This window comes from Bos indicus, chromosome 7, assembly GCF_029378745.1.
Source record: "Bos indicus isolate NIAB-ARS_2022 breed Sahiwal x Tharparkar chromosome 7, NIAB-ARS_B.indTharparkar_mat_pri_1.0, whole genome shotgun sequence".
In the NCBI taxonomy this organism is placed as follows: domain Eukaryota; kingdom Metazoa; phylum Chordata; class Mammalia; order Artiodactyla; family Bovidae; genus Bos; species Bos indicus.
In genome coordinates, this window is record NC_091766.1 from 82,639,928 (window position 1) to 82,653,507 (window position 13,580).

A 13,580-nucleotide genomic window follows, 5' to 3' on the forward strand; every position below is an offset into this window, starting at 1 on the left:
TGCACTTTCACTGATAAGGGCCTGAGTTCAATCCTTGTTCAGGTAAATAAGATTCCACAAGCTGTGTGACGTAAAGCTTTAGGAGTATATGGTAGAAGATAAAGACAGAAGAGGGAGAATCCTGGAAAGAAAGAAGGGCTACAGGCAGAACCATAGGGAAGAACAACATCAATAAAGGACAGAGAGGAAAAATATCTAACAAAAGAGAAAGAAAAAATAGAGAGGTAAGGAAACCAGAAGAAGATAGTCATGGAGGCCAAGAAAGGAATTTCTACAGAGAACCATTTTCCACCTGGGTTAGTGCTGTGTTCCAAGATGTCCAACATGAAAGACTAAAGAAAAGTCGGAACAATACAGGAAGGAGAACCAGTGTACTTTGCAGAACATATATTTGGTTTCGTGTTACAGACTGTAGCACATGAGCAAACGGATGATTCCAGGGCTTCATCCCAGTGGCTAGCAGATTCGTTTCTAATTGTGCCTTCCTATAGCCTCAAGCTGAAAAACGCAGTTCACAGTAGGTATCTCTAGGTATTTTCCTGAGCATGCTTTACAAAATAGAATGCCAGCTGTCCAGGGAGTTTATCATCCTATCTGGTCAATGACAAAGTGATCTAGAATACCACCATGAAATAATTTTTCAATGTTATTAGCTTTCTTTGTGAAAGTATGTGCTGAAATCCTCTGTGTGTGTGTGTGTGTGTGTGCATTTAAAAAGTTTGGAAAAACATATACCAACATAACAGGGGCAATCATTTAGGATGGCTGGAAATTTTTAGTTTTCAAAAAATTTTTTATGTATTTTCTGAGATTTATGGGAAGGGTATGTTTTTCTCTTAGAATGAATATAAAATCTATAGAAGAGTTTAGCCTAAATTGAATTATGGAAAAAATATTTCCTCCATAAATTGTTGACTGCTTAAAACATCTTCTCTTCCATATGTTGTCAGTTCTTCTATCTGAAGCCCAGATAAATGGGGTTTTGTTCCAAAGTAGTTATCTGCAGGTGGAAATAAATGTGGTACAGGAATGTCTCCTTGCTGGCTTAGTATAAATACATCAAGGCAGGAAAACTGCACATTAAGGCAGCTCTTGTTGTTGGCAGATTAAAATATTTTGGTCTTTATTGTAAATATCTGGGGCATCAACTGGGGATTAATTTTCCCCTTTAAGGAGAGGTGTCAGGGGAAACTGACAAAACTTAATCCTAAAACTACCCAATTCTGAATCAGAGGTATTCTCCTCAGAAGGTGATGGTTGTATTTGTTTTTTTTTGTTTGTTTGTTTTCTTAATTCCATTTCTTCAGGCTAATAGATGTGTCAACTTGAATGCTATCATTTGAAATTCTGAATGTTGAATGAGTTCAGAAGTTAGTTGATTTTCTCTAATAAAAACCTGACATATTTTCTCTTTCGAGAGTTTGGACTCTATAAAATGGAGTATAAGAAAAACTCTTCATCTAAAGGCTTTAATTTACAAGAGATAACTTGTGTCTTCAAAGACACGGCTTTGAACCCTCTAAAGATTTGATGTTGGGAAAACTCTGAGAGCAGTAATAGTCTTTCTGGTTTACTGTACAGGACACCAAATCTCTCCTATCAGTGATTTTTAATTCCTCAAGGCTAAGAACTCACTCTACCAAAAATGGAAAAAAGACAGAACTCTGTGTAATATTGATAGTTGCTGATTAGGGAAATATGCAATGTCAGAAAGCTATTTGACAGAAAACAAAATTCATTATGTCTTTGAAATAAAGGTTTTATTTTGGAAAATTCCATCAATATCCACATAAAATGTAAGTCATTTACCCGAGAGTCTAGACAATGAAGAGGCTTCCCTGGTGGCTCAGAGGTTAAAGCGTCTGCCTGCAATGCAGGAGACCTGGGTTCAATCCCTAGGTCAGGAAGATCCCCTGGAGAAGGAAATGGCAACCCACTCTAGTATTCTTGCCTGGACTATCCCATGGAAAGAGGAGCCTGGTGGACTACAGTCCATATGGTCACAAAGAGTCGGACATGACTGAGCGACTTAACTTTCAACTTTCTTTCTAGACAATGAAAACATCAATAATGGAAATTTCCAATTTTTCTCTATGATCATGAAATTTTTTACATCTCCTTTGCAATAACTGAAGGGCAGTTTGATATAATGTATGATATGAAAGGAAGATGTCATTTTGTAGGAGCAAATCAGCAACATTGACAAACATGGCATTTGTCAACTGTATGGCATTTCACGCTACTAAAATGCCCACACATTGCTCTTGCTCTTTGTATATTTTGGCAAGTAACAAATGTTTTAAAGATTTAAACTGCAACAGCTAAAATGCCTATTTTTATGCATCTTCTTTCTTTCTTAATCTATATAATAGAAAACCCAAAAGAATACATCCAGAAAATTTGGGGTATGCTTTTTTCAAATTGACCTATCGAAATTTTGGAATTAATTTGAAGGAGTTTATTTTCATCTAGTCTGAATAAACACTGTTCTACTTTGGAAGATGTATGTGGAAGGGGAAGTTTTTGAGACCTTACTGTCTATTTTGTCTCTTTTTGATTTTTCCCTCCCCTGCATTGTGGTCATGAAACACATTACATCAGTGGAGACCAAGAGTAAGGACTCTCTCAAAGTGAAAGTTGCTCAGTTGTGTCCGACTCTTTGCGACCCTATGGACTATACACTCCATGGAATTCTCTGGGCCAGAATCCTGGAGTGGGTAGCCATTCCCTTCTCCAGGGGATCTTCCCAACCCAGGGATCAAACCCAGGTCTTCTGCATTGCAGGCAGATTCTTCACCAACTGAGCTATCAGGGAAGCCCTAGGACTCTCTCAGTCACAGTACGAAGTGAAATCACCACAAAAGCTTATTGATTGGCTTCCCTAGAAAGTCCAAGCATGGCTAGAACCGAAGTTCAAATGTTGTATCTCAGCCCATCTCTACTCTGCTTTTCTCTGGACTGTTTCCACTGTCTTGTGGGCTCCCACACCAGCTCCCAGCAACTCCAGAAAGAAAGCCTCTATCCCTATAGTTTTATCTTTCCTATACTGGGTCTTACTGACCTGGCTTGGGTCTTCTGTGCATCTCTGACCCATCACTATGGTCACGGGGATAAAATGCTCTTGTTCATTGGAATTGGGTTATGTGCCCAGCCCAGCAAACATTCTTCCCATATAAACCAAACAAATTTACAGTAGGGAAGAGGTGTACTTCCCAAGGAAACCAAGGTGCTGTTAGCAAAATAAGGAAAAGTTACTGGGCAGAAAAAAAGCAAATATGTTCAAATCTCATCTCAGAAATTTTTATACAAATGAAAGCAGATGTTGCTTGAAGACCACATTCTGACAGATCTTGAACCATATGGATCCAGGCAGCCTGGATCCAGAGAGCAGTAAGCCCTGCAAAGGAACCAGTAGGAAATGCAGGGGCCTCCCCATGCTTATGTGCTACACACAGACTGAGGACCCTGGTACAACCAAGGAAAAAGAATCCCAGTGATGATTATGACAGAATTTCCCATCAGCCTAGTATGTTAGGTGCTTGGTATTTGATAACTAAGATTTATGTGACCACCCATATTATTCAGCAACGATTCTGTACATGTCTGTTAGGTCTAATCGGTCTTTCCTATTGTTTACATTCTCTATTTCTGTATTGATCTTTTGTCTGGTGGTTCTCATTGACCTTTATAAGTCTCAGTTCCTCATCTGTAAAATGATGAGAACAGTACCTACCAACCTACAAGTTGATACAAGCGTCAAAAATGCTACTCCTCATAAAGTGTTAATACGCTTGACATGAAGTAACTGCTCTTTAATGTCAGCTACTACTATTAATCCCCAAGAAAGTATGTGAAGGTCGGAGTATATCCATCACCATATTTCAAACATCAATGCCAAATGCTTAGCCAAAAGACCAAAAGGTATAATTAATTGCATTGGAGAAGGAAATGGCAACCCACTCCAGTGTTCTTACCTGGAGAATCCTAGGGACGGGGGAGCCTGGTGGGCTGCCATCTACGGGGTCACACAGAGTCGGACATGACTGACGCGACTTAGCAGCAGCTGTAGCAGCAGCAGCAGCAGAAGAGGAATATGACTAATTTTATTTGTATTTGTAACCCCGTTGTCAGCTGGGAGCCTTCCTACATCCACCTGTAGCCATAAACCAGTCAAGAAGTCTCTGGCCCTCACCTAGATGCTCTAAGATTTAGGAATACTTGGCATAAATTCCTAATCTTCCTGACCTAGAAGTGTCCAGTGCCCTGCCCAAGCTCCCTACCAGTTTCTAGCAATTTGAACTCTGATATTTTCCCTGAAATTGTGTAGGATGCCTTGTTTCAGGCTCTGCTGACCTAGTTCCAAAATTCAGTTTCTTAGCTGCTTTCCACAAAAGATCAATTTGCAACACAATTTCATGCATTCTAAAGCTTTCCTAAAGTTTCACAAGGTCATGGGAAGAGGTCACATCCCCTTCTACTATCTTGCTAAGCCCACCCTATTCACTTTTTTCTTTCTTTTCTCCATCCTCTCTAGAGTAATAAACAATCCTTACTCATAATCTTGGAATGAACTTTTTACTTTCAAGTACAATTATCAAGATATATTTTCCAAATAAATATAGGTTTCTTATGAGGAATTCCATTGCAAATATTAGACAAATAATGTTTTTAAGTCCATGATTTTCTGTTAGGCTTCATTATATACTCCCATTTGGTAGATAGAAATTGTATCCTTTCTTTATAAAAGTTATAGGGCAGGAGTGAGAGTTCTCTGCCCCCCACCACAACGCACAGCATGTGGGATCTATCTCCATTGCCCAACCAGGAATCAAACCTGTGTTTCCTGCAGTAGAGTGCAGAGTCCTAACCACTGGACCACCAGGGTATTTCCAGGAGTGAGACCTTGGGCAGAGATGCTACTGCAAATGAAATAACATTCCATCTCATTGTGGACTTCCCTGGTGGCTCAGATGGTAAAGCGTCTGCCTGCAATACGGGAGACCCAGGTTCAATCCCTGGGTTGGGAAGATCTCCTGGAGAAAGAAATGGCAACCCACTCCAGTATTCCTGCCTGGAGAATCCCAGGGATGGAGGAGCCTGGTAGGCTACAGTCTATGGGGTTGTAAAGAGTCAGATACGACTGAGTGACTTCACTTCACTTCTCATTGTACCAACAATGAATGCCAAGAGTATATAAAACTGTAAGAATTTTAAAGTGAAATATTAATATGTTTAAAACTGAAAATTATCATGATTATATGTGTTTACAGTTGACCAACTTTTATCTCTGTTGTTAATGCTGATATTTTGTATAATTTGTATTTATTTCATTAAACTCTGGAGATTGTTACTAAGACAAAGAATATGATTTTCTGGCCTATAGGAAATCAAGATTCCCTCAAACTGTCTGTATTTCTGAAAGAAGAGAACTCTGAGATTACAAAATTATTTACTTAGAAAGTTAGTAGATATAAACTCCAGGAAGATAGAAACTTTTGTTTACTGAAGTATTGCAAGTTCCTGAACAGCATCTGGCAGGAACTCAGTCCACTTTGGAAAAATTAATTAACATCTAATAATTTATAGAACTTCATATTTATCCAACACACATTTATTATATGATTATTTTATGTATGGCTATATCCGTGTGAATTAGACTTTCAGTGTATCCAATTTTTAAGTTCTCCAAATATTGAAACTTCCTTCACTTTCTTAGTGAGACTTACAGCTCTTCTAGTTAAGAAGCTTTCCCTGACAATCAGATGTTTCATTTTTCTTTTTATTCTTCCACACTACTCAATCCTTCAGTTTCCTTCTCAGTTGATCTTTACTATGTGCAGTATCTTTTCTGCACTATATGACTTGGGCTGAATAAAGCATGATATGCCAGCTGTGAACTCTTGAGTCATTTTTGCAAGGACATTTATCAGTTCTCTGGATTAAGCACAATAATTAGTTCTAGTTTTTGTTGCATTGTGTTTTCATATTTTTCACTGACATAATTGCTAATGAGAATTACCTCTTCTTTTTTAACCTTCATTTGGGGCTTTTTCAGGATGACTGTCTTTTGAGTTTTCTTCAGTATGTTACTTAAGCTAATACCTAAACAACTTCTACAACTAACTTGGAGAATCATTTTATCTACATTATCTCATGCAATTCTCACAAAATAAAATCTCTGTGACATAAATACTACCATTGTGGCCATGATGTAGATAGAGGACAAGGTCACACAGCTGTATCTGAAATGTGAACCTGTTTGTTGTGACCCAAACCCTTAACCATTTTGCTCTTGTTGTCACACATTAGATTGAGTTTATTTACACTGCCTTTCCTTGACTACTTGTGATTTAATATTTAAACTTCTGTGCTTATTGTTGTTCTATATCTAAAGGACAAAATCTTAGAACTTAATTTTCTCCATGCTTGGTATAGTAATACACATTCAATTCGGAAGTAGATGTTTGTTGGTGGCATACCAGATATCCATTTCTCTTTCCCCTTCCTAAGAGCAACAAGATTTTCCTTTTGGGGATTAATCTCCCATTGTGCAGCAGGCATGTGATTTGAACAAAATTGACCCCACTTCCTGCTTTAGGTGTGGACTCCGAGTGACATCAATTCATCTATTAATGTAATCCCTGGTGGCTGAGGAAGGAACAGTCATTTAGATTACAAGCAGGACATGACACTCATTTGATTTCAGAGACTGGTTTCACTTGGTCTAGGGTGAAATTCAAGTGTTTATGACACGGTGAAGGGAAGAAAGGCCCTTCTCTGTCTCTGGGTAGCGTCGTATATGCAAATGAAACCTGCAATTGCTGCAAATGTTTGGTTATTATGATTGAGACCGGTCTAGACAAACCGAATGCATAAAGTGAAACAGGATCAGGTGAACTGATAGGAATTTTAGCCAGTTTCCTGGTCAAAACATGACTGAGAACCACTCAGTACAGAGGAACTAATAATTGTATGATATATGCCAGTAAATTTTTTCTGACTTTCGTTACTTAGAACTGACATCATCCAAACTGATAGACCGACTCTTGTTTCTATTTCTTTTAAATTTTCCTTTTCTTTTACTTTACCAAGAAGTTTCTCTCAAATTGCTTCTTTTGAAGGATACATTCTACATTTAACTTTGTCCTGGGAATAACATAAGATTTAAAACCTTATTTAAATTAGTTTCTAGAGTTCTCTAATATCCTAGTTGTTTCCTTTTTTGGTGAATTATTCACTTGAAATTCTTTCCCTGAAGCCTGTTTATTAGTGTACTGAATTATCACAGTTCAAGGTCATCATAGCAAAGTTGCCTCTTAATTTCACATTGCAAATTAATTAGTTCCTGCCAATAAGATATAAATATAATATAAATATTCCTGCCAGTAATCTGTGAATACAATATGGCTTTGCATCCATTCAGTTCACAAAAACCACATAGTCTTAATGCAAAAGGAGCCTTTGTGGTTGTTTAGTCGCTAAGTCATGTCCGACTTTTTGCGACCCCATGGACTATAGCCGGCCAGACTCCTCTGTCCATAGAATTTCCCAGGCAAAAACACTGGAGTGGGTTGCCATTTCCTTCTCCAGGGGATCTTCCTGACCCAGGGATCGAACCCGCGTCCCCTGCACTGTTAGGCAGATTTTAACCACTGAGCCACCTGGGAAGCCAGAAAGGAAACTTAGAGGTTATTTAATCTGGCTTAGGGCTTCCCAGGAGGTTCTAGTGGTAAAGAGCCTAACTGTCAATGCAGGAGACTTTAGAGGTGCAGGTTTGAGCCCTGGGTCGGAAAGATCCCCTGAAGGTGGGCATGGCAACTCACTCCAGTATTCTTTCCAGGAGAATCCCACGGACAGAGGAGCCTGGCAGGCTATAGTCCATAGGGTCACAAAGAGTCAGACAAGACTGAAGCAACTTAGCACAGCACAGTAATCTTGCTTAATTATTTTACAGGTTGGAAAATTGGAGCCAAAAGGAATTAAATGACCTGTCTAAGGTCACACAGTTAATGACAGGTCTCCTGTGATTCCTGGTTCTTGCCATTAAATTATGCCTCCTGGTGTGCAGTGAGGCCTACCAGAATTGAATAAATACAACCCAGTATTTCGGGAGACTAGTATAATTCTGCAATGTCTGGTGTAACCAGTGTGCCATAAACCATGGAAGCAACATAAAAAGGGCAGTGAATGAATTGATTTTCAAGTCTCAGTGGAAATTAATATAATTTTCTGTGGTTTAAACTCTGTTTGAACTTTGACAATCACTGAAAATTAGTTTTTAATACATTTTGGATCATAAAGTTGACTTCTTAATGCTAAAAATTTTTCACTGACGATAAAATGTAAATTTATTTTTATAAAACAAGAGAAATTTTAAGTGCAAAAGAATTTGATTTGGGGTGGACTCTTCTTTCCCTACTTTAAGACAGTGATATTTATATATTAAAATTATTTTTCATGTACTTCTGTAGCACAGATAGATGTTCCTCTTTTTTCCTCCTCTTCTGTGGTATGGCTCTCAAAATCTCTCTAATCACCAGAATCAGTCTGGGAGATTTCTAAAATTGCAGATTCTCAGCTGCATCTAGAACCAGAAACTCAGGAGAGTTCAGATATCTGTATTGTTTTAATAGCTCCTCTGGTGATTCTGCTCGGAGAAGACAATGGCAACCCACTCCAGTGTTCTTGCCTGGAGAATCCCAGGGACGGGGGAGCCTGGTGGGCTGCCGTCTATGGGGTCACACAGAGTCGGACACGACTGAAGCGACTTAGCAGCAGCAGCAGCAGCAGCAGCTGGTGATTCTGCTAGTCGGACAAATTTAGGAAGTATAGCTCTATAGCATTCTATCAATACATGTTTAGAAATGTCTTATGTAAGAAGAAACAAAAATACATCAGCGTACAAACACACGCATCTATTCTGTGAACAGTGGATGATGACTACAAAACCTAACATGATAAATAGTCACATCTTCCTTGTTGGTGAAAATAAGTGGGCAAAAAAGGGCAAATTTCATTGACTCTTAAGACACCATTGACTCAGAAGCACCATTATTTCTGTACCACTGAGGGGAAAAAAAGTTAAACTGACAAGCCATCACTTTAAGATGCCTTGTGATTTCAGGGATGATAAAAACATGCGTCTTAAGATTGATGACGTACAGTAATTTCTGCTCTTGTCATTGGAGTTATAATGGTGCCTGCCAGGTTGAAAGTGAATAAGAGAGATTAGCTTCTAGGCTATTAGGATAAGGGGAAATCATATTAGTGCTCCTAGCAAGGCTACTAAGACATCTCTGTGGATCTTATATGCATCAACTTCCAAGGCTTTTCTGATAACCAGAAATCTATCCTGCTGAGGTATGAGCTCCCATGACATATTGGGGAGCTCTGGTTAAAACTTATGTTGAGATGGGGCTTTCATCTACAGATCTTACTTTGAGGCACGTCATCCCTACTCCCAGCCCACCCTACACACACTTCTCAGAGAGGTCACAGAGAAGCAAAGCATAGAAAGCAGAACATGCAAAAGAAAAAAAAAGTGACTGTTCATAAGAGTGGCATTCAATTCTTATTATGCATAGAGACGAGAGAATCTAATTTTAAAGGGTTTCATATTATTCTTGCTTGGACCAGAATCCTGGTTGTACTTCAGGTTTGGCTGCTCAACTTGGTTCCTAAAGCCAACTATAGAAATGCTTTTAGTTTGTCTCACAAAAGAAAAGCCATGATTTAAATGGAAAGTTTTGGGTTTTAATAGGTGAATAGTTATTTAAAAATATGGACTAAACTTACATTCTAAACAAAGTAAAGAAAGTGAAGTCGCTCAGTCGTGTCCGGCTCTTTTCGACCCCATGGACTGTAGCCCACCAGGATCCTCCATCCATGGGATTTTCCAGGCAAGAGTACTAAAATGGGTTGCCACTTCCTTCTCCAGGGGATCTTCCCGACCCAGGGATCGAACCCTGGTCTCCCACATTGTACGCAGACGCTTTTCCATCTGTGCCACCAGGGAAGTTGTTAAAACAAAGTAAACCTCTTATCCATTCTTCCTCCTTGCTATTCATTGCAAATAACAATACATCTGGGTTTATCTCTCTTCTTTTTTTCAAAACTACCTGTACTAATTTTGTATACATCATATCCTTCCTTCCTGATTTATAATATTCTTGTTATATATTTTAGCATTCTCTCTGGCTGCCCTGCTAACAGGGTTCCTTTGGTACTGAGGATACTTTATACTGTTGGCTTTCCTGAGGAGTATGAGACTTTTGGATGGTACGCTCATCTTTACCATCGGGAGTCCTTATCAGATTGTCTTGACACAGCTATTCACGGAGTGTCTTTGGGAGAACATGAATACTGCTGCCGCAGTTTGCACGCCACACTGTTTTCAGTGAGGAAGGGGGCGGGGCAAGATATGCCCCTCGGCAGTGTCTGTTTTCATGATCTCAGGTGATTCCTCTTTTAACCAGGCTTCCCTGCCCATTTTCATTGTTTCTAATTGGAGGCAGACTTCCTCATTGGGTTTTGGGGTCCAAGGTAGGAACATGAACAGAGCTCAACATTCGTTTCTACCCTCAATGATCCTATCCCATGTCCCAGCTATGCTTGGCTTCCTCTAACTCTGTGGCTCACCGCTAGTGCTCCCCTGCACACTGGCCCACAACTTCTCTATTCGACTTGAGGTCATCTGCTTTCCAACATTCATGGGTTCATCATTGGTTTCAGTCTTCTAAGTTTTACATAATACTGTCATGAGCAGTTATACGTTTATGCATGTTGAATGGGTAGTTTGAGAGGTTCCGTGAAGGAAGGTGGAATGTCAGTTGGCTCTCTTTTCAGCTCTCTGCTTCATACTGCAGTAAACTATGGTTTGTAGGTGCCCTTGTTTGCTTCTGCGTCATTTTGCTAATGACACTGGCCAAAGATTGGAAGATTGGAAGAGGGGAAAGCCAGGGTATTTTTCCTTCTTCTCTCTGTTTCTTTTGGCATCTTTACAATAGTTCTGCTTTCTCTGTGGCTTCAATACCCATGTACCCCCATGTTTTAGGATCCCAGTTAAAGGCTAAACCAATAGCTGTATGTTCTACCCTCTGAGCTTTGTTCCCAGAGCTTATAAATAGTGGCTTCCTGCTAATGTATGCCTTTATTTCTCTCATCATGTCCTCTTTTCCTTCTCTGCGTTTTGAATGTGTGCTAACCAATCCCCTGTACTAAATTCCTTTCATTTAAAATTCCTAGAATAGTCTGTTTTCTAGAACAAACTATTACCTAAAATAGTATGTTTTCAACATAGCTGGTCCATGTTGTCAACCCACCATCTTAAACATTTAGAAATGTTAGTAATATTTTAAGAGCACAGTTGAAGTGCTATTTCAAATCACCTAGGAAACAATGAACCTATTTTCTACTCTAAGTCTATAACTCCAGAGCTGAGTAATTTGATAGAGTGTTTGGGACCATTCTGGTCCTTACATAGTCCTCCATTTCCCAGCATACCTGCAAGTGTGCTTTAGTGACAATCATAATTATTTATCTAATACTATTTATTTCCATTTTTATATTTGCAACCTGAAAAAAACTGTTTTCAACATGCACTGCACGTGTTTTATGTTCAAAAGAATTTCAATGTCAACTCTGGCCAGTTGATGTCAACTCATGGCAGTTTGGTGCTGCCATGCTTGGCATGAAAGACATTGCTTCAGTTACCCAAAGCCTTTAATTGCATACTTTGATTTCTTTGGCAAGCACTTTTTTACCCAAGAAATCAAAATTGTTGCATTTTCTTTGTCCAAGGAGAAGTTTCTCCTTACAGTGTCCTTGTCTCATGGCAAGTGAGGAAGAGAAAACTTCCAAGGGGCTACTGTATGCAACTGATGTTTCTCCAAGGCCCTTTTCTTCTCAAGATTCACTAGTTACTCTTCTCCCAATTTACACCTTGCTTTCAACTGAAATTTTACATGTAAATTGATAATGATGTATTATTTTATATAGAATGATTTATGATTACCCAGTTACTAGTTCAGCATATTTTTTAGCTAGAGATTTTTTTAAAGCCAAGCTTATTTTCTTCTCTTGAATGTTTATACCTCTGAACTAAACAGAAGAGCTTTAAGTCATCCATGTGATGGTTTGTTCCCAGGTAGTTGTAATTAAGCAGATCTATTTTAAAGTGACCTGCCATATGCACCCCACTCCAGTACTCTTGCCTGGAAAATCCCATGGACAGAGGAGCCTGGTGGGCTGCAATCCATGGGGTCGCTAAGAGTCAGACATGAGTGAGCGACTTTACTTTCACTCTTTGCTTTCATGCATTGGAGAAGGAAATGGCAACCCACTCCACTGTTCTTGCCTGGAGAATCCCAGGGACGGGGGAGCCTTGTGGGCTGCCATCTATGGGGTCACACAGAGTCGGACACGACTGAAGCGACTTAGCAGCAGCCATATGTGGACACATCTTATACATGAATTATAAACATCTATTATAATAAAACAGGACAACTAAAATTTCAGTTTAGATCTTCCTTCTCTAAATTTCTAAAGCAACTCAGATTTTTTTTTATAGGACCTGAGAAAGTGCAGTTTGATAACCATTTAACAGCTTTTGAAAACACATAACAGCTTTTGAAAAATAGCCTCTGACAAAGCAGATTCCAAACACAGTTTCACTAGAGTTTTTACGAGGACTGTCATTTCTTTGTTAAATCACAAAATCAGAAAAACAAAAACAACAAAAAAAAAACCTTGTTGGTTTACTCAGTCTAAAGTATTTCACAAGGGTAGGTCCTTTGAAGATAACTGAAGAACAGCTACAAATCAAGAAAACAAAGTTTTCATTTCCTCTGGAACTTAGAATAGCTGCTTCTTCGTTTTGCACGATCTCACCCACTGAAAGTTTCAGCCACTGGTCTGACTGAGGCAAAGTAAGTCATATACTGTATCTCAGATATTTGCTCTGGCGGCCACTGGCTTACTTCTCAAGCAAGCTAAAGCAAGGCACTGTGGAATATCATTGCCTTTATGACTAAGACGCTCTACAAAGGAAGTGGGCAATGTATATCACTTTTATACTGATTGACTCACCCTTCCCCAGCTTTCCATCTGGAAGTACCATTTTCAAGCAATTATCCCAAATACATGGAGGGCCAAATTGGCAGGTTTGTAAGTACTTATGCCTCAGAAACCTTTATTCAAGGCAAGGCTGGGTTCCCCTGGGACAGTCAATGTGGGCACAGTTAGCATTGGCTTTTAGTCTCAGCTCACTCCTTCCTGCCTGAGTTTCTGAGCCACATTTGCTTTAATCATTCCAGCCCACTGGTTCATTGAAAAATAAACACGGAGGTGATAATTAATTAGCAAGGCTACATATTCCTCTCCTACAGCAAGTTAAGAGTCTCTTCCTGTCAGAAATTGACTTTCTGGAAAGGAGGTGTGTAATATCCTTATGTTTGGGTTTATACCGGTTCATTTTTCATCAGATCCTCCAAGCTTTGATACCTGTGGCTTAATACTCGTAACAATTTCCTTGGATTTTCAACTTTATTCAGAACCGGTATAACTTCCACAACAAGTTGAGA